The 20,896-nt window shown below is 34.6% G+C and overlaps 1 protein-coding gene across 5 annotated transcripts in view; it reads right to left on the bottom strand.

The window, feature by feature from the left end:
- LOC117179148 overlaps window positions 1–20,896 on the bottom strand; it is a 321,121-nt gene that overhangs the window by 49,538 nt on the left and 250,687 nt on the right. Inside the window, exon 13 of one of the 5 annotated variants that reach the window (XM_033370836.1) lies at window positions 152–307. The exons of 3 other annotated variants lie outside the window; for them this stretch is intronic. The gene's annotated coding sequence lies outside the window, so the exon portion shown is untranslated. Of the gene's footprint in view, window positions 1–151; window positions 308–18,304; window positions 19,131–20,896 lie in introns of those variants that run through there. One more of the 5 variants, XM_033370835.1, reaches the window with a different exon arrangement.

Below are 20,896 nucleotides of genomic sequence, written 5' to 3'. Positions count from 1 at the left end.
CTCCATCTTCTTGCCCTCTCCTATTTTAATTATCAGTACCCTTTGCAGGTTTCCTCTCTGAGGCCTCTGATGAGTTTCTCGAGGCCTTCTATACTACTCGCCCCTGCCCTCCTGTCAGTTGCAATTCTCTGTCTACTCTTCTTTAGCGCTTTAGCGCTTTCAAGTTCGTCGGTCTGCCTCATTTTCTTGCTACTCTCTCCCTCCACCCTTACTGAGTTTCTCAAATATATATATATCTGCCAGGGATTCTTTCTTACGTCACGTTTTCTTATCCTTTGCTTTTAATCCACCATGCCACTCGTTCAATCTAAATTTAAAGCCACAAGTTTAAAAATCACTCAAAATCTCTTATACTATAACTCTCCACTCTTAAACTATTAAACAAATGTGTCTTCTCATTCACCCAACTCTCACACTCCTTTGTCGCTCACCCTGCTTGAAAACACTACTCACAGCCAAAAAGTTAGCACCACGAAAATCACCAACAATCACGATCGGTGCCGGAAACGGAAGCAAAAAGTTTCAACTAAAAAAATTGATTTTCAATTTAAAATATCCGTTTTCGACTAAAAATGGTTTAATCGGATTTTTTCTGACAACATTAATTTTTAACGAACAAGAAAAGAAATTTTAAACCAAATAATTGAATCTTCAATCAGAAAGATTAATTTTCAATCATGAAGATTAATTTTCTACAAAAATAGACGAATTTCTAACAAACAAACAAAAAACATTTTTAATTAAAACTATTAATTTTTATCCATCATTTTTTAACAAATAGTTTATTTTTCAACTAGAAAGGATCAAGCTTTAATTAAAAATATTAATTTTCTACTAAAAATGGCGCAGTTGAAATTTCAGTTTAAAGAAATTAATTTTTAGCCAGAAAACAGTGTTTTAAAAATTATTTCGAAGGAGATAGGATCCATTTTCAATCAGGCAGGTTCTACACTTCAAGTCGCAGAACCTTTTAGGAACCGAATCATGTTGTTTTTAGATTAAATTCGACGAGAAATATTTTTCCGTTATAAAAACAAAAAATTACTTGCATTTTGACGTATATGTTCGAAAGATTAATTTTTAACCAATAAGATTCTACCAAAAAGAAGAATTTTCAACCAATTGCTTGAATTTTCAACTTAAAGGGAACACTTTTCAACATTTTCTTGTTCAAAATATTTAACAATTTAGAGAACATGAACAATATAAAAATGTATCTCTTTTAACTGAATGAACATTAATTCTTTTGAATGAAAATTTTACTAATCCAGGTTTGGTTAAAAATTTCTTTTTTTAAGGTTAAAATTCCACTACTTAATTAAATGTTAAACTGATTTAGTAAAAATGGATATCTTTTGAGCAGAAGATTCATCATTTTAGTTGAAAATCTAATTCTTTTCTTGAAAAGTCCTTCTTTCTTTGGTTGAAAATTAATCCTTTTTGTTTAAGGGGGGCGACTCATGTAACGGCTTCAAACAATCGATTTTTTTTTGCTTAAATGGAAGCTTGGAATCTCAAAAACATGCTGCAAAGTTTCAGGGTCACAGGTGCCCTCTTTATCCCCTAAAACGGGCCCCGCGCGCCTCGCTCTAGCAGGCCGAGATGCCTGCTGGCCGGCCGGAGAGGGGTGGGGCCGAGGTCACGCCTAATCTTCTCCGAAATATTTGCAGCTGATGAATGCTGCTGAAATAGCCGATAAAGAAAAAACCCGTAAGAAACCAAAAATATAATTTTTTTTAACAATTGTCAACATGTAAGTAACTCTTTAAAAACGTGTTTTTCTCAGTTTCACATTTTCCAACATTGCTGGCAAGATAACTCAAAAAGTATTTGACTGATTGAGTTCTCCTTGCATATACATATAGTTAAAATGATTATCTTTTTTGCGAACCACTCTAAACTGCAAAAAATTATTTTTGAACAATTCCTTTCAAAATTTTGGGTAAAAATCAACATTTTTGTTGAAAGGGCGGCCATTTTGTCAAAAATGACATTTGTTAACTGGTTTTGGTTCACAAAGGAACTATGAATATAAACTTCAAGAAACTTTTTAGTTTTTTATGTCAGTCGAATTTGTAAAAAACTAGAGTGCCGGCAATTTTGCATCTCCCGGCTGAACATGTTGGATATCCGCCCTTATAATTGAAAATTGTATGAATTTTTATGGCTGAAAAAACATTTATTTTCTAGTTTCAAAGTTCCTTAATAACCCACACAAATTTTTAAAACATTCTTTACATTCTTCATCCCAAAAAATCCCAAAATATACCCTTATTCTTGGGTTGTTACATGGGTCGCTCCCCTTTCGCTAATTGGTTTGAGGTTGAACTACCTAAAATTATTTCCTGAAAAACAGATCCTACTCCATCTTCACTCCATTGGGAATCGAACCACAAAACCACTTATCTCCGGTCAGATGCTTTTGCAATTAAGCTATTAGAGGGATCAGAATAAGACCTCTTAATTCAAGAAAATAACGCTAATTTTTAGCTAAGTGTTAATGGTACAAGTAATTATTTTGAAGGTATCTGTTATATTAACAAAATATTTAAATTTTCAACCAGAGTTCAATTTTCGAACAAATATATCTATTTCGACATAAAATTTTAATAGTTGCTAATTCAACGAATGAAGATGCTAACAAAAGAGATGCATTTTAAAAACAGACAAACAAATTTTCAATCATAAAGATTCGTTTTCTATAAAACAAGTCTAATTTAAACCAAAAGTGGAAAAGCTAAATATTGAAAAAAATATATATATTTTCCGAAAGAAACAAAATTTTCAACAAAATAGTCAAATTTTACATTAATTTACATTTACATTTAATTTATGTTTTAAATTTTATGAAGAAAAAGTAATGTTTCCATTTAATAAATAATTTCATTGATTCTAATTTCGTTTTAAATATAATAATTATGAGTTTAATTTTAATATGTTGTATGTTTAATAAACAAAACATTAATTTTTTCACAAATTTTAATGTGAAGAGTCTAGAGGAGAAAAACGTGAATTTTATTGGTCTTTAAAAATTGTAAAAAATATTTTCATACGTGCATTATTTTTTTTATGTACTTTTTTTAAAGATTAAAACGAATAATCATAATAAACTTATAGAAGATATCCTGTAATTAATTAATTTGTGTTCAATAATGTAATTTCTTTCGAACTTTGTAACGTTTCATCTACTCTTGTAATAAAAATTTGTGTACTACTCATATATCATGTTATTCTTTACCAAGTAGTGTAATGATTTTTGTATACATCGGAATAGTAAAAAACTCGTTACTAAAATTTGTATGGCATTGAATGCAAGAACTAATGTTGGGGAGAAATGGCCCAGATCTTCTGGGGAGAGTTGACCAAGTGGCCATAAGCTGATTAAAAGTGTTTTTCTACCTATAAGGTCATTAATTATAATGAACATGTGTGCTGGACTTATAAGCTGTTAAGTAAATAATGTTAAATATCCAATAATAGTAGAAGTGATATCAATTGTAAATACAATAGCAATAGAAATAGTAGTAATAATAATAGTAAGTATGATACTTTTTAAAAATATTTCTGATTCCTTATTGGCGTTTTAAACATATTTTTTGATAATTACAAATTTTCAAAAGGTAATGCGTAAATTTGCTGAAGAAATTATAGATGTAAGAATAATTCTAAATTATCAACAAAAAAGTGTACATTTTCCTTTGAAAATTTGTTAAATATATGTTTGAATAGTTGTTAAAATAACAAATAAAAATACTTTTGAACACAAAAAAAGATATTAATTACTGAGGGAGAAGGTGGCAAATTACTTTATACGCATGTTGAAAAATGTTCTAAATTGATAAATAAAAAGTGTGGTTTAAAAATGCAAAGTGCTTTATGTAAAGAATATGATTATCATTAACGTGATTTACAAAATTATTATAAATGTGATTTATCAATATCAGGTGTAAATTAATGTTTTAACGAAAAAAAACCTAATTTGGAATAAAAGAGTTCAATTTAATTTTCTACCAGAAAAGACGAAATTTGTTTGAATCCTATTATAAAATATTAATTATAGTTACAGGTACGGAACTTATCCGGTGGTGTCTTCTAATTATTTCATACTAATATTTTGTAACATTCATTAAATATAAATAGCATAGAAAAGATAAGAATTTGGTTTATTCTTTTTCAAACAAAAAAAGATTAATAGCCGCGCCGAAGAAAATCACAGAGACCTAAAACGAAAATTATTTATGTAGTAACAGTAAGCACTAAAAGCCTGCAAAACATATACATTAGCAGAAAAATATCAGAAGATCGGATAGAAAATATCAACATCACCTGCAAACTGTCAAAATTGCGTAAATGTTTTTAGCTCATTTTGACGCAATTTGCACTTTCTTCTTCCGCAATTGTATTAATACCCTGGCAGACTGAAGGAACCGAAAGGAGCCTCTACAAATTACCCGTAAAGACCCTATTGGGTTCTCATTCGGTTCCTTTTTAAACAACTAAACAAAAAAACAGCAAGATCAACTTTTAAATTGTTTAAATTCGGATTCTACGTTAAAATTTGCATCAGAAACTCACGGAGTAATGCAATACTTTTTCTTGCAGCGTTAAAAACTTAAAAAAAAAATACCCGTCATTTGCATGGACCGAAGGCGGCTTCAAGTGCATCTTCTTTTAGTAGCCGTTAATAAGCGTTCTGTCGGTAACTTTAAGAATTTTGTCTGGATGTTATCGCCATGCAGTGGAAACCTCAAACAACAACGGTGCGATGCAAATGAAAGAGAATTTTATTTTTAAACTTCGCGTGGAACATACTACTTGAGCTATTATGGAAGCGGTTGAAGTCATCTTCAGCAGAAGTTAATGACAGTTTTAAAAATGTTTAACGTTGCAAAAAAAAATAGTATTGCGATTACTCCGTGTGTTTATAATAGAAATTTTAACATAGAATCTGAATTTCAACCATTTCAACCAGGCTCCTTTCGGTTCCTTCGGTCCGCCATGGTACTGTGATATTCAATTTTCCTATTCCGCCTTGAAAGGCGATTTCACTATTTTGTGAAAATAAAAGAAAAAGACATGAAAATTCGACATTTTCTGTGCAGGTCACATACTTTGGACCCGGCGCCCGTGACCCTTTTCGTCTCTTCCCTTTGAGCAATAGACATATTGCTCAACGAGTTGCACCTGAGCGCGTAAGAATTCATATACGTGAGGTGGGGTTAGACAAACTACCCGAAATGGACCGTAGAGGCGCCACTACACTCATAGGTGTGCTTCCCAATGTAGAACTTACTCTCAGTTGCCCTCTGTTTACATAATCTTCATTTTTTATAGTTCTTGAGTACACAATTCGCCAATGCGGTACTTACAAATTTAATCGCACGTATTAACGCTTTATTTTGTATTTTTATTATTTCGCTACCGATGCACATCGATCTTGGTTACCAAATTTCAATCATGATTAATGAAGAAATAACAATTCTTACAAAATGTTGCCATTCTTTCTAATAAAAACTCTTAGAGAAGCTATTTTGTACTCGCGCCATTCGCGAGAAAGCAGAACCTACTAGGTGTCTCGTAGATCCACACTGAACGAATTATTTTAAGTTTTAACGTGATTAATTTAATTCTCATATGTCATTCACGTTCCTTATAGAACCTGATAGAGCAGCAATTTTGAACTTGTGCCATTCGTGGAAAGGCAAAACCTAATAGGTGCCTCGTAGAGCATTTTGTACTTCGTAATATTCCCAGTCTTAAGAACTACTTAAGACCATATAGAAACCTATCTGCATCTTATAGGTTTTAAAACAGTTTCTATTTATAACTTAATGGGAATTCTTACCAGGGATCTGCACGCATCTTTCGGGGATCAACCTGAGAGAATTTGCATCGATAGAAAGACCAAGTCCCGCAGTGTACGCTTAGCCTGGCAAATCCGGGACATATCCGGGACATGGAACCAGAATTTGATTTCCTGCGCGCAACATGAGTACCCAGTGGGGTTCTGTAGGTGTAGCGCAACAGAATCACAAAGCAGAATATCATAAATGTGAAAGAGATAGAGAATCTATATTTTTTGTTATGATGAGAGTGAAAGAGATTAATAGATCTGCCCTTTCTCTTTCATTCTCGCATTAAGCCGCCATGTATTTCGACAGGCACCAGTTCGCGATCGCCTTTTCTCGGAGTTTCATGCCTTCCTAGATTAGAGCTTCCCTTCAGTGAAAATATAAAATTAGAAATTGTCGTCTGCTATGGATAGTGTCGAGTGTGTTTATAGGTTAAGTTTGGTTATGTGTCATTTGGGTCATTAACGCAGTGATAATGCTTGTATAATTTATACAAGTATATGAATAATGCCATTAAAACAAGAGGAGGAATATAAAAACAATAGAACGCAAGTATAGATATTGAAGATTTGGCGTCTAATAATTCTCTCTTTCTGTACCCTACTACCCGAATCACAGCCCTTACAAAAACAACGCGACATTATTGTATAAATTATTATATAGGTTTTTAGCACTTTTTGCACAATTTTGCAGGAACCAGAAGAAAGCCGAAGCAGACGAGAGCACTGTGAGATTAGCGGATGTTTTATATGTGAAGGAATTCTCTATAAAGGCACAGGTTGTGTTCGTTATGTAGTACCGAAAGCTATGCGGAAAGGCTTAACAGCCCGAGTGCAAGATCTAAGCTGCCATAGTGTTTTGGATCGAACGCTAGCTAAGCTGAGCCGCCTTTATTGTTTCCCAAGATTGAGGAACTATGTGCGCCAACATATTCGAGCTTGTCTTCAATGTATGCTAAACAAATCTTCCACGGGCCGATAACCACGAAAGTTGCATCCCATTCTACCAGGTGAGCGACCCTTCGATATAGTCCATGCCGATCATCTTGGACGCTTCGTTTCTGCCGGGAGAGGATATAAATACGTTCTCGTAATAGTCAACAACCTAACCAAGTATGTACGATAAGAAGCTACAAAGAGTACTAAGACTAAATACGTTATCCAAGTAATGGAAGACCTAGTTTTGAATGTTGTGGCACCTAACCAACTGGTCACGGATCAAGGTAGTTGTTTTACCCCTGGAGAGTTCGCTGAATTTTGTCTAAAGAATGGCATTCGTCATTCCTTGAATTCACCAAGACACGCTCAGGTAAATGGTCAAGTGGAACGAGTCAATGAGACTTTAATTCCTGTTCTACAATCAAGTATCTACGAGCGAGACAACAAAGACTGGACTAAACACCTTAAACAAATTTTATGAGATTTGAATGAGTCCTCCAACAAATCAACCAATAGGAGCGCATTTGAACCTCTCTACGGATACTTCGCTAGACATGACGAGAGAACAGTAAGGGAATTAACCGGAGAAGAAAATGATGTTCTACTAGCAACCTTACAGGAAGAGGCGAGACAACATTTAAAGAAGCTCAATCCAAGTATAAAGCTTACTACGACAAAAATCGACGGTTAAATGTTCGATTCAACGTAGGAGAGATGGTGTTCAAGAGAGTAGCTCGCGTTTCCAAGACTTAGCGTGATCGAATGTTAGAAATAATAATTCGCGGTCTTTTTCGAACTGTAAAACTTTACCAGACTACAGTGTGCTGGAGTGTCTGTGTAAAGGAAAGATGCTGCGTAAAGAGCGTAGAGTCGTACGTTTGTGCGAAGTCTAGCTAAGGCTAGTTAATTTGTCTACAATATTAATATATGTGTTTATTTTGTACTATCTATGCAAGCTCAGCTCGCCTTATTGTTTTATTTGTGAATAAACATATTAATTCTTAACACTTATTTATACGATTCTGCATAATGCATCATTTCCATATGTGTTTTTCACGTTACAACACAATAAGATATATAAATAAGTCAGTAAATGGTTTATTTTTTAAATTAAAAAATTATTATCAAATATTATTAGCGAGTTCACGACGGCATCCCGTTATCACTTTTCACAGTTTTCTTATTCCGAAGCCAAGTAAGACATGTCAATACAGAATTACAAAATTAAGAACGCAAATCGCATTTTTATTCTAATTTAAAACTTCCGCCAACAGGAACAACTTTACCGACAGTACACATGCTTGGTAGTACGATCAAAAACCGATGATCGATCAGCGCCAAACAGCTGTCAGTCGCTTTGGTTTTTATTTGTGTATTTTTGTTAACCACTGTACTCTCATTTTTAGCTCTTACGCGATTTGTTTAAAAAAATCAGATAGCTAGCGCATATCCCAAAACCGTGAAACCCCTTTCGGTGACGGTAATATATTCTGAGTGCATTTTTAAAATCTCAAAACCGAATTATCATTGACCGCTGGTAAGTTTTGAGCGCCTCATAGATTTCACTATTTTGTGCGCCTCGTTCCAATAGCCTCAACCCATAAAAAAGAGCCCGGGGACGTCCGTTAGCATGTTCGATATCATGTCCCAAATATTTAAGACAAAATCTTTATTATTGTTGGAAAAAAATCCTAGGTAACCTATTCCTGTGAATATTTGAACATAAATCACAAATTAATTAATTAATTTAATTAATCGTTTAAATACTTAAATTAGGCATTTTCAAATCTACCTGTTCATTAAATGTATAAAACAAAACAAATGTTTAATATGTTCCTCAGCCTTGGTTTTTAGGCGAAACAGCTTGGCTGAGATTCTGTCGACAAAATCCATGTGGCTCGACCGCTCAGTTGGCTAAGGCGTGCACTGGATACTTAGGTTTAGATTCAGGTTTGGGTAGTTTAGGTAGGCCTCGGATATGTATGGATAGGAAATTGTATGTCGATTAAAATACGGGCTACAATCGGATAATAATGAAATAGAATTTTCAACCGCTCCGTGTAGATCCCGGATACGAAAATGTATACCGAAAAGAGACCGACGAGGACCAGAAAATACTCGGATCGAATTTTCGAGCGTTATATGTATGTCCCGAATTTGCCCAGATACGAAATGGTATGCCGATAAAATGCCGGCTAGAAGCCGCTAAGACACCATATAGGTCTTGCATAGACCCAAATACGAAATTGTATGCCGAATATAATCCCGATTAGGATCTGATAAGATCCACACAAAATTTGCAAACGACCGGTAAAGGTCCCAGACAGACCTGGATAATAAATTGTATGCCGAATAGATCCTGGGTAGGACCAGATACGACACGGATAAATATATATCTTCGCGTTCTGTGAATGTCATGGATAGATCCGGATTTTAAAAATCTTTATCATTTGTCTACTTATTTCGTATGTTTTCATTTACATTGTAACTTGTGTATTTGATTACTAAAAAAGAGTAGTGTAGTTCTATCATTTTAGTATCACTGTTGTAACCCGTAAATAAAATGACATTAAAAACCAACTTTGAAGTATTGCAACAGAGCCTGGATATATATTTAAAAGTTTGTCATAAGGAAAATCTTAGGATTCCGCTCATAACCAAGTTTCACGACCGTGTGATAGGTATTTACAGTCTGTGACATCCCAAGGACGACAGCCTTCTGCATCTTCCCCGGAAAACTTTTAGCATATTGTTGACACACAGCGATTCTCTTCAGGCTATTAACCGGTGAAAGCTTAGCACCTCCAAGAGCGTCGATGAAAAGGACGATTAGTTTAACAGACTATTCCAAGTACATTCGTCGAAACTCTCTTATAAGGTGTCTATACCTATCTTCCTTTTCATTCTCCTTGTCTATGATGTTTTTGTCAGATGATGCCGAAAATTCGATAAAGAATATGGTTCGCTTCTCGAAGTCAAAGAGAACTATGTCAGGCCTCGAGTGTGCAACAGAAACAGTTGTCGAGAATATAAAGTTTCAATATATGCGGGACATCTAATTCTCGACAATAGATTTTATTTTCCTAGAAGCATTTAGAGGAGCGATATTAAGGTTAATGCCGTAAGAGTGATAGAGGCAGAAGAAGGTCTCATCCATTTGTGACTATATGTACTGTACCCAGAATAATCCTGCTGTGAAGACATTCAGGATTCAATATTCCGTGACCACCTTGACGGCGTTAGATGTAGAGTCCCAGAACAGAAGACTTAAGATGCATGCTTTTTTTAATGAGTGTAACCTTTCGTGTCCCGACATCAAGGGATCTTAACTCATTCTTCGTCCATGAAACGACTCCAAATGAATAGAGTACTACCGGGACGGCAAGCATGTTCGTTGTAGATACTTTGTTCTTTGCCGATAGTTTGGGAGACCAAATCTGACGGATGAGACGTTTGTATCTGCTTCGGAGAGTATCCTTTATAGCTGTTACATCCTAAATGTGGCTCTGTGGCACGCCCAAGTATTTATAAGTCTCACCATCGAAAATGTGTTATATAGCGCTTCTATAGAGCTCAGGGTCTTCAGGGATGCCATTAAGTCTTCCTCGTTTCAAATAAACCTTGGCGCATGTTTCTAACATAGATCTAGCATAGATCTTAAGATTATCCATGTAAAATACATGAGTGACCTTGTGCTTTCGATTTGCAGGTTTGCCGCAAAAGCACCCCTGGGAATAGCGAAGTGCTAGATATAGTGACAATAATGTGAGGCAAAAGAGGAGTGGGCTCATGCTGTTGCCCTGAAAGACACTTCTCTGAAAGGTGATCTTGTTAGTTGTCATACGATTTTTTCAGATCAAATAGTAAATATGGTTTTCCAATGCGACATCAATCTCCCTATTCACCTAACGATCTGCGGATGATCCTTCAAGCTTTCCACATGACAGATGATAAGTCTATAGGAGGTTAATCGAAAGTTCTCAGGTAATCAATCCAGGCCATCAATAGGTCACGCTGGTAGGATGCTGCATCTTTGTAGACACATCTATCGATGAGCAGGTTCTTCCGACATGCTGCTACGCCTTTCTTTGAGTCGCGTTGTTCATGCATTTATTTCCACACAGTTCCAATTGTCAGAATAATTCTATCATTCAGGATAGCTGTGTTCGAGTAATTCGATCAAAAGTAATTCGACCTCCTTTGGTTTGGGCGGGTGGTCGACAGTAGCTGGAGGGTCTTGGAAGGGTAGAAATGCATTAGGTAGTAATGTAGTCAATTACTTACAGAATGTGGAACGCGTACTATCTTGCTCAGCCGATCTTTATGGCAAGTTGATGCATTCATATTTTAGCCTTATAATCAACCGTTGGTTTTGTTATACGGTTCGCATTGGCCAGAGCTCTCGCTGCATTATACACACAACAATTGATAGTCCAGAGATAGGATTCTTCGGGAAAATGTCCACGAAGCTGGTCATCTATTTCAGTTGGTATTAGTGTCGCCTCTCTTTCTCTGTTGCGGGCTTGTTCTGGCTATGGTAAAGTGAGCGCTCCACCGACATAATCCCTCTAGCAAGTCGTGATTTTGTCGCTCCGTCTGCCTAAAAGCCCTGAGATTCCGCCGATATATCGCATTCACTCTACCTTGATTAGCTCCCCCAGATCTAGAGTGGCTGGCATTGTTGGCTGACCCATTGCCGGGAGCACTGTACGTTTTATTGCTTCGAACGCACTAACTACAAGGATGTTTGGTGTTATCATTGTTGTTTCCACGAGAAGCTAGGGAAAAGTGTTCGTCCGTCTTTGCAGAGCCACGCATGCAAGGATAAGGCTGCGTACTCTGAAAGATCTTTCGGTATCCCAGAGTCACCGTTCTAAGCACCCCTGCTGGAAGTATATGGATAGAGTCTCTATTTGTTTAAATAATTTTCTATCTTACTTTTAATCTGCAATCAACTCTATGCTTTTAAATCCCAATTTTCCTATCAATTTCTATCCGCCAATTATCCACATGTATCCTTTTCTATCTACTTCCAATCACTATTCATAAAACTACTGCTATAACTGGGCAGCCATGATTTATCGCTTCGAATCAGTATTGGGACCCTGATGTCTGAAGTCAATCGGATCTCTTTTTATATCATGTAGGATATACTCATACAACGAGGTGGGGACATATTCAATACGTCTTTTCCTGTTGTATAAGGTAGACGCTCGTTCGCGCCCTACTGAAGGTGGTATAAAAAGGGATTGACGAGTTTACTCATTTTGGCAATTTGTTTTCTTAAATTACATTTTTTTTTAAATCATAGAAGATTATTAAAACCCGAAAGTTTTAGATCAAATTGGCCACATTTTGATGTCAACAGAATAATGTAGATACAGGTACTAATTAATGATATTCTGTAATTGGACATACGATAATTGCTGTCTTCAAATAGATTCATCAAATAGAAAACGAGGACTTCTGTTTCCGCCATGAAAGTGTTAGGTAGTGGTAATTAAGTGCTGATAATTGTAATGAGTTTGCAGTCGAATTTGAGGTGAGTTAATGGGAAGAGTATGTGAGAGGGATTTGTGAGTGAGTGTTTGTATGTTGGGAAGAATTAAAGTGAAAAGTTGTGTAGTTTTTTGGGAGATTAAGACAGTTTTGTGTAGGCTGAGAGGTTATTTGGTTAGCATAGGGAGCAGGGTGGGGAAGCAGGTGCAGCCGAGTAGCGGATACAGGGAAGGTGAGGGAGAGATTAGCACGAGAGGGAAGCATGGAAGAAATGACAATAGCAGGATGAGGTAGCGCTGGAGTAACAGTCGTTACGCAGTACACAGGTTACGTTTTTGATGGACTCAGACGAGGAAGTATTCTGCAAGCAGAAACGTGACAAGAAAAAGGGTCAATATAAGAAAACGGTAGAGAGGGAGAGACTGAGGGCAGATAGTTCTGTCTGAATCAAACCAGTTATAAATGGAAAAGGATATTACACGTTGAATGTTAAAGTTAGAGCAAATGCGTGAAATGATGATAGAGATGATACAGATGAACGAAAAAAGGCAGGAAGAAAGAGAAGGGGAAATAAAACAAGACATTAGGAAAGAAATAGCAGAACTTAGAAAAGAGATGCGAAAATGGGAAGAGGTTACGGAAATTTTGGGAAAAAGGATTAAGAATTTAGAACGAAAATTAGAAAAACAGGATGAGAATAATAAAAAGGTAGAACGCTTGGAAACTAGGATAGTAAATATTGAAAAATCAAAACGGGAGGTTGGAGTAGGGTAGAGTGTAAGTAATAAAAGAGGAACAATAAGGGAAATAAAAAGGAGATTAGAAAAGAAAGATAGAGATACAGAAAAAGAAGTATAGTGATAAAGGGTCTAAGATTAGAAAGAAGGGCGTTGAAGGAAGCAGTAGAAAATGTGCTCAAAAGGACAGATGCTAAAGTAGAGATTGAGGAATTATGAAATGATGGAAAGGAAACACGAAGAGGAGAAAATTGTATTGTTGAAACTAAAGAAATAAACATAAGAGGGACGTGATAGCAAAGAAGAGGTTGTTATATGGAAGCCCGGGGAGAGTAGAGGATGACTTGACATGAGTAGAAAAGAATATGCAGTATAAGTTAAGGAAAATATCGGAAGAAGTAAGGGAAAAAGCACTTGGGTTAAGTATGACGGAATATGATGGGAGTGGGATCAAGAAAGGGAAGAGATAGTAATAAATGAGGTGCAGGGAAACTAAGAGAGAAAGGAATTTTAGATAGGAAAATAATAAATAGTAAGACGCAAGAAGAGAGGAGAAAGAATAAAAGGAAGAATGGAGGATTTATTTCTGGGATACATCAGGATTTGAGAGAAAGGATACGGAGCTTATGAGAAATTTGACAAGGTGGGATGTAGTAGTAATGATGAAGACGTGTCTAGATGAGAAGGGATGGAAAAGAGTTAGCGGTGAAATGTAGGATAAAGCAGAGGAGATGAAAGAAATTATGGAAGATACTAAGATAATAGGTAGGAATTTCTATGCTAGAAGAGAAGATAGAGGAGGAAAGGAATGGGGAGGAGAGAGGGAAAAAATCCAAACATAAGGTACTAGATGGAGAGGGAAAGAAATTTCTGAAGAGTTTGGAGGAGTTGGGATGGTTTATCTTAAACGAAAATATAGTGGGGAATGAAGGAGAATATACACACTCAGGAGAAGAACGGAGAACGGTAATTGATTATGTGAGAGTGGATAATGAGGTAAGAGAGGTCAGGAAGCTAGAGGTAAGAGATTATATTGACTCAGATCACTTTCCCTTAAAAGTGATATTAGATGGAGAAAAAAGTAATAGCAATATGTATAAAAAGAAATCAAAGGTAAAAGGAGCAGGAAAAGGGGATTGGTCAATCTAAGAAAGAGAAAAATTTAGATAAAAGGTCAGAAATATCAAAATGGGAGAGGGAAATGTGGAGGAGGGGATGGAAAAAATGATATGAGAAATAAAAACAGGATTAAAGTGCACAAGCAAAAAAAGTTGGTAAAGAAGGGATTAAAGGTTAATGTGATGAGCATCGTAAAGAGAAAAAGAAGGATGTCAGAAAGAAAATAAGAAAATGCAGAAAAGAAAAAAGTAGTGCAGCAGAATATAGGAGAAAAAAGGAGCATGCTGAGTTGTGTGATTAAAAGAAAGAGGAAGAGAATAAAAGGTTTGAGGAAGAGGCGGAGAAGGCAAGGACTGAAGAAGAGGTCTGGAAGATAGTTAATAGAAAGACAGAAAAAAAAGAAAAAGAGTAAACCAGGATATTGAAATAGTAGAATGGAAAAAATATTTTATGGATTTGCTAGTAGGAGTAGAGAGAAAAGTTAAGAAAAGAAGAAAATATGGTAAAGAAAGAGATGAGGAAGAGGACATAACAAGAGAAGAAATAGTCAAGGTGTTGGGAATAATGAAAAATGGAATAGGGTGGCCAGAATCATGGAAATAAGGAGTAGTGGCGAGGGGCTGTGTACTGAGTAATTTTCCTGACTACTAGCTCAAATCGAGCGTGGGAATTCTTCTGGGATCCAGTAGTAATCTCTAGCGATCTCTGGGCATTCTTTGAGTAGTCGCTAGAAGTCGAGTAGTAGTATTGGGAGTATTCGGGAAACCGAGCTAGTGGTCCTAGCCGTCCCAGCAGTCAGGTTAGGTCCAGATATGTGCACCAAGACGTGCGCAAGAGACTTATCCACTTGTGGCCCCGCATTTGCAAAAGCATTTGCATATATCTATAAACTGCTGCCTGAGATTTTTTCATTGTTAATTATTTATTTTATTACATTAATGTAATGAATCATGGAAGCAGATTCGAAGCCAAAATGTTGAATTTTTAATTATACTACAGCAAGTTTTAACTTTAATCAAGAATAGTTTCAGTTCTATCATTCATTCTTTTGGATTTTTAAAACTTTAACTAATGTAAATAAGCAGCAGATAGGAACACAAAATAACCGAAAAAGTGAACACAATTTACAACACTTTTTACTGTCTAAAGATTCGATTTTTAAATAAAAATTCTTTAATCATATATGAAGACTTCAAAATTAAAATAGTAAATAATAAAATATTGAATTATATGTCAAACTCAGAAAAAATATTTTCAAAATTTGCACCATTTGAATTTTGAAGACTTTATACGATTTAAGAATTACATTCATTAATATTTAACATTAAACAACATATTAAAAATGAACATTTAAAATAAAACCTGATGAAAGTTACATCACGGCTCCGTTAACATTAAATAAACAAGAATTTTTCTTTTGATTTTGTATGTGGGATGTCTTAAAAGTATTAAAAGAAAAAATCATTCTTTTCCAGAGCTATTTTTTTAATATAATCAATTCGAAACAATTGAAATACGCAGTGTTTTTAAAAACGAAGCGAGAAAAAAACTACGAAGGCTAAATTGTTCTTTGGAAAAATTGCTACAAAAAAATCTCCTTCATCATTTCCAATATTACTTCATTTTTTCAAAAACTTGATTTCTTTACATCATTATAAATTTCTTTTTTCTTGTTTCTTGTTCTCGATATAATTATTTTCAGCAGAAAAGCTAGAAATATGCTCATCCACAAATGTTTTTTACACTAAAAACTTTTTATCATTAGCCGATAACATGTTTAAAATAAAAAAATATCTTCAGATAATTCGAAAAGCAAACACTTTTCCGTTCCGATTTTGTCAATGGTATAAAAGAGTAAAAACGAATTTTTACCACTTAAAGTAAAAGAACCAAGATTTTCAATAAAACGAAGTGAGAATAAAAATTCTTAACAAAAACTTTTTGTAGGAATTTTGCCAACGAAAAATTATGCTCTCATAACTTTTTTCACATCTTGCTTCGTTTTCGAGAAAAACTTGGTATTTTGATTTTTATAAATTAAAAACAGAATTCCTTCAGGTAAGGCTCCGGCGAAAATGTTGTATTTTATATAATAAAAAGTAGTGTAAAAATTTCAGATACAAAATTATGAGAAACATTCATGGTGTTCGTACCTTTAAGTTGAATTGATCTGAATGCACCCATGTAAAAGTGTTTATACACATTTACATTACCTGTTCTTCTCAACTAGAAATAAAATGTCCGCATTTTTCTTTCTATTTTTATGAATATAACGTCTGTATTTTTTTAACTAGTATGAATATAATATTATACTCTTCTTGAAAAAATGAAGTGAAAAATTATAGAAATAGCAAACATTTTCGTAATTATTCTCTATTGAATTATCTCTCGCTCACCTCCTCCTATTTATATTGCAGTCGAAAAGAGACAAACGAGAGTCGCCCTTGGCAAGTGGTGGTTCTTTGGCCATAGCAAGAGTCGGTTATCTGACTCCCGGAATACTCATTGCACATCCCCTCGAGTAGTGGTACCGTCAGTGAAGAAATTCAAAGGGGAGGAGGTTAAAGATTATAGGGGTGTGACACTGATGCCAACATCATATAAAATATAATGCCACCGAATCAGGCAGGGAAAAGGAATGGGGGTGATGGACAGCAAATATATCGGAATTTTATTATATAATTCGGAAACGAAATTAAGGGGTTAAACCATTGTAGAGCTCGAAAAATAGGCATATTCATGACAAAATGGCGCCCACGCAGAATTTCTCCGTCATACGTAGGAATTTTTCAATATATTGATTTTTCGCGACAATACGCACTTTTAAAAAAAGTTTTAAATTTCATGAAAAAAATTGTTTATAAAAAAAACTATGCAATATAAAAAATCCTACATACGTCACTGGTGAAAGCAATTTTGAATATATTTTTTAAATTTCAGATCAATCGGTGAGGATTTGTTCGAGTTATGTTTCCAGCCAGCTCAAAAAAGTGGTTTCAAGAAAAACGCGTTTAAAGTTTAAATACTCTAAAATCACCATGACATACCTAAGAGGCGTTGTGGCAGAATTGAAAATTTGGTCATTTAGACATTTTGTCCGCCCTGCATCTTCTGGTATATTATTTTTTAAGGCCCTCAAACACCTTTTGGACAAAAAATTCGATTTTTTAAAAATTCTACAGTTGTTTAACCCGTTAAGTATTGGATAATTAATTACACAGGCGATTAATTTTTTAAACATAATATTCCTTTGAGAAATCAATGCGTACAGATTTTCTTAAATAAACATGATTCTAATTTAACCAAATTGAAATTTATACTATTTTGTATAACTTTATTATGTATCGCTAAAGTATTAGGCATAAACAGCAGAAGAAAATTTGGGTCTAGACAAGCTGCGTCCATTAAAAATCGAATATTAAAACTTCACTTACTTTTGATCTAGATTACCAATCTATTTAAAATAACTTCAAATGTACACTTTATACTGTAACAGATACGTCGAAATAAAAATGTCTCTTTAATTTACGAAAATTACGTAGACACCTTAGGGGCATAAAAGTGAAAGGTTCTAGACATACATGCTCAGATATAACGCGAAATCTTGGCCAATTTTTCACCTGAAAGTAATTATTAAGCCGGATGCTAAAACGAGCATATTTTTCAGTTATCGTTGGTTGGTTAATTTTTAAACTAAAAAAATTAAAGATCATCAACACATTCCTTGTAATATGCGTACCCTGTACAGAAAAGTTCGTATACACTTTTAATATCAGTCATATTCTACACGCGATCAGCCTTTGGACGCTTATATCATAAACTCGCGAGTTCTATAATTTAATTTCAGGTAAGGCTACAACTACTCTGTTTTTATCGGTTTCACGGACATAACAAAACTGAATTACGGATGTCCCTTCGAGGTTTCCTAAGCTATTCACGAACATGATATTTATTTGAAAATATTGTTAAATTCATGGAAGACTTATAGAGTTCAATTAATCTTCCTATGGTAGTATAAAGCTCAAGTTAAATGCATGAATGCAGCATACATTGTCAATAATATCTCGTTGTAGAAAAGAGAACTGGAGAGTTCCCGATGCGTGAGGATATTATAAGAAATCAGGTAAATCAAGAAATGGAATGCAGACAGCGATTCTCATGAAGAATTTAATTCACACATTTGGTATCCAATAGATTTTACAATGGGTATACAAATACAATATAAATGGAATTTTTCTGGACTTGAAATTTTTACCAATTGGAAAGAAATTCTTTCGATACTGTGATGATGAATAAAGTTGCCTTAGTTAACTATTGTCAATACAAACTACAATATTATTTATTTTAAATACAGTTTCCATAGCTGTCTTCCAGAATTTCTAACCATTCTTATTCTGAATGCCATTCCAGCCTAAAATATTTTATTGATTTTTTCATTATTTCAAATAATACAGTTTAAGCTTTAAAAACATCTCAGAATTTTCATAGGACTTACATATCTAATATACTGGATACACTATTTAATGCCGAAACTGTGGGTCGAGCTGAATGTGGTCCATTTAGTACCAGACTATCAGAAACTGCCAAATCTTCTAAATGTACCAACTAAAGCATGTTGTGCACTCCGAATGCGCCAACTAAAACATAGCAAGGACTATGCCTTTCTATCTCTCTCTCTCTCTCTCTGAAGCATATTGTGAAAGAAGAGAGATGGATAGAATTTTCAAATAGCTACAAAACGTACCGTTATGTCGTGTATCCAGTGTAGTATGTATAGATATATGAAATTTGGTTGGTAAACCACTGTTAGATTTCACCGAAAGCGGGTTTGCGTCCGTAGAATGATGCCTGATCCTGGTGGAATCCTGCAGTAGTTTAGAAAACCAAATTTCATATACAAAACTCTCTCTGTGGTCCGAAGAATGTCCCAAGATAGAATTTCATAGAAAGTCATCATTTGCATGCGCAAGCATTGGAAGGTTATTCTAATTCAAAATAATATGTTATTTATAAACTGAAAAAGGTTGGGTTAGGTATAATATATTCGCCTGGAATGTTATAAGTATGGCTAGTTATGTATTTCCTGGCTTCTGCTCATAGCTAACGCCGTGACAAATGATTATTTTCTAAATATCAGAAACAAATTAATGTCTATAAAAATATGCTGTGACAGCTAACGTCTCCGAAATGAACAAACATTATAAATTATCTTTGTCACAACCATACAAGTTTAACTAAGCCATGTAAAACGATGTGTAATACTAGTTTGCTCAAAAGAGTAGATCGCCAATTGAGAATTTTAGTCTTGGTTCATAATTGCTTTAAAGAAATATCATCACCTGAGTACTAATATACCAGAACAGTAATATGCACTACTTCGCCGTTTACGAAAAAATCGACTTAGAAGTTTTCGACACAAGCCGATAGAGCTATGCGGAATACACTTTCAATCAGCCGGTAGCTCAGAGAGCATCGAATGGGCCTTATAGCCCAAATGTATATCACAAGCAAATTTATTTTGTATAGATGTTATTAAATGTCTTCATAACTTCGAATTGCTTGAGAATTGTGTTTCAGAGTGAAAGTAGACTGTGTCTAAATTGAACAGAAGTAAATACTATTTTTAATGTGAAACACATTAGAACATTTAAAAGTAGGTTTTTCCGTCAAAAAAGGAATTAAAAAATTATTATTAGCATAATTTTGAAAGATTATTGAAGGGAATTACCTTTATTATTATTTAATTATTCGCGTTGCTTTTCAGAAGGAAAAAAGTTGAAAATTGTGTGACAAAATAATTCTTACGGAAAAGAATTTCGTCAGTGTAAAGCTCAAGTTAAACGCATGAACATAGCATACATTGTCAATAATATCTCATTGTAGAAACTCAGGCTACTCCCTGAGCCGATTGAAAGTGTTTTTTGGCAAACTCTATATGGCCTTAGCCGAATATTTCAAAGTTGATTTCCTCGAGTTCGGCGAAAAAGCGCTTATTACTGCTATGTAAAATTAAAATTGAAGCCTCCCCTTGTTAATGAAATACACATATATGCGACAATACGCAGCTGGTATTCAGTCTGATAATTAGTGACCATTTAAATCAACATGGCCCCGAAGTTTCAGTCTCCTAGATTAATTCAGTTGAGAATTGTATATAGTTACAGTAATTGAGCATATCTCGGAGCTCGTTCAATGTATAGATACATACTACAGGGAACATTAACATACACGTCACATATTCGCCAAAGATTTCAGTCACGTATCTACATTCAGACCATGACATTATATTTCAATGCTCCCATAACACATTTATGAATATGAATAACTGGCTTCGACAATGCAACAAGAATTATTAGGCAAATTTTAAACTACATCATGCGATGAGAATCGAGATAACTGTAAAATTTATAGCAGATACATGTGAGTATGTGCTTCTAGAAAGTGGAAATGTAAATCTTACAGTATTTATTTATTGTACTTGATTATTTCCCTCGTGTATTTAATATAAGTAAACTTGACCTAAATATTCTTAAATATCTATTCTAATTACCTAATAAGTACAGAACTGTATTAGATATAAGGAAATTTATGACAGCCGACTACATTTCCTTCTTATGTTGACCAAGAAACGTGTCATGGAAAGACCTTGTCAAGATCTTGTTTTAAAAAAAATGTTCTACGATGCAATTTTTTTGCTAACAATTTTCCAAGAGCAAAAACTACTATCTACCAAAAACATGTCCAAGTTCGC

Source organism: Belonocnema kinseyi, chromosome 8 (genome assembly GCF_010883055.1).
Source record: "Belonocnema kinseyi isolate 2016_QV_RU_SX_M_011 chromosome 8, B_treatae_v1, whole genome shotgun sequence".
NCBI lineage: Eukaryota > Metazoa > Arthropoda > Insecta > Hymenoptera > Cynipidae > Belonocnema > Belonocnema kinseyi.
The sequence above is the reverse complement of the archived record's forward strand: the minus strand, read 5'-3'. Positions and strand labels throughout refer to the sequence as shown.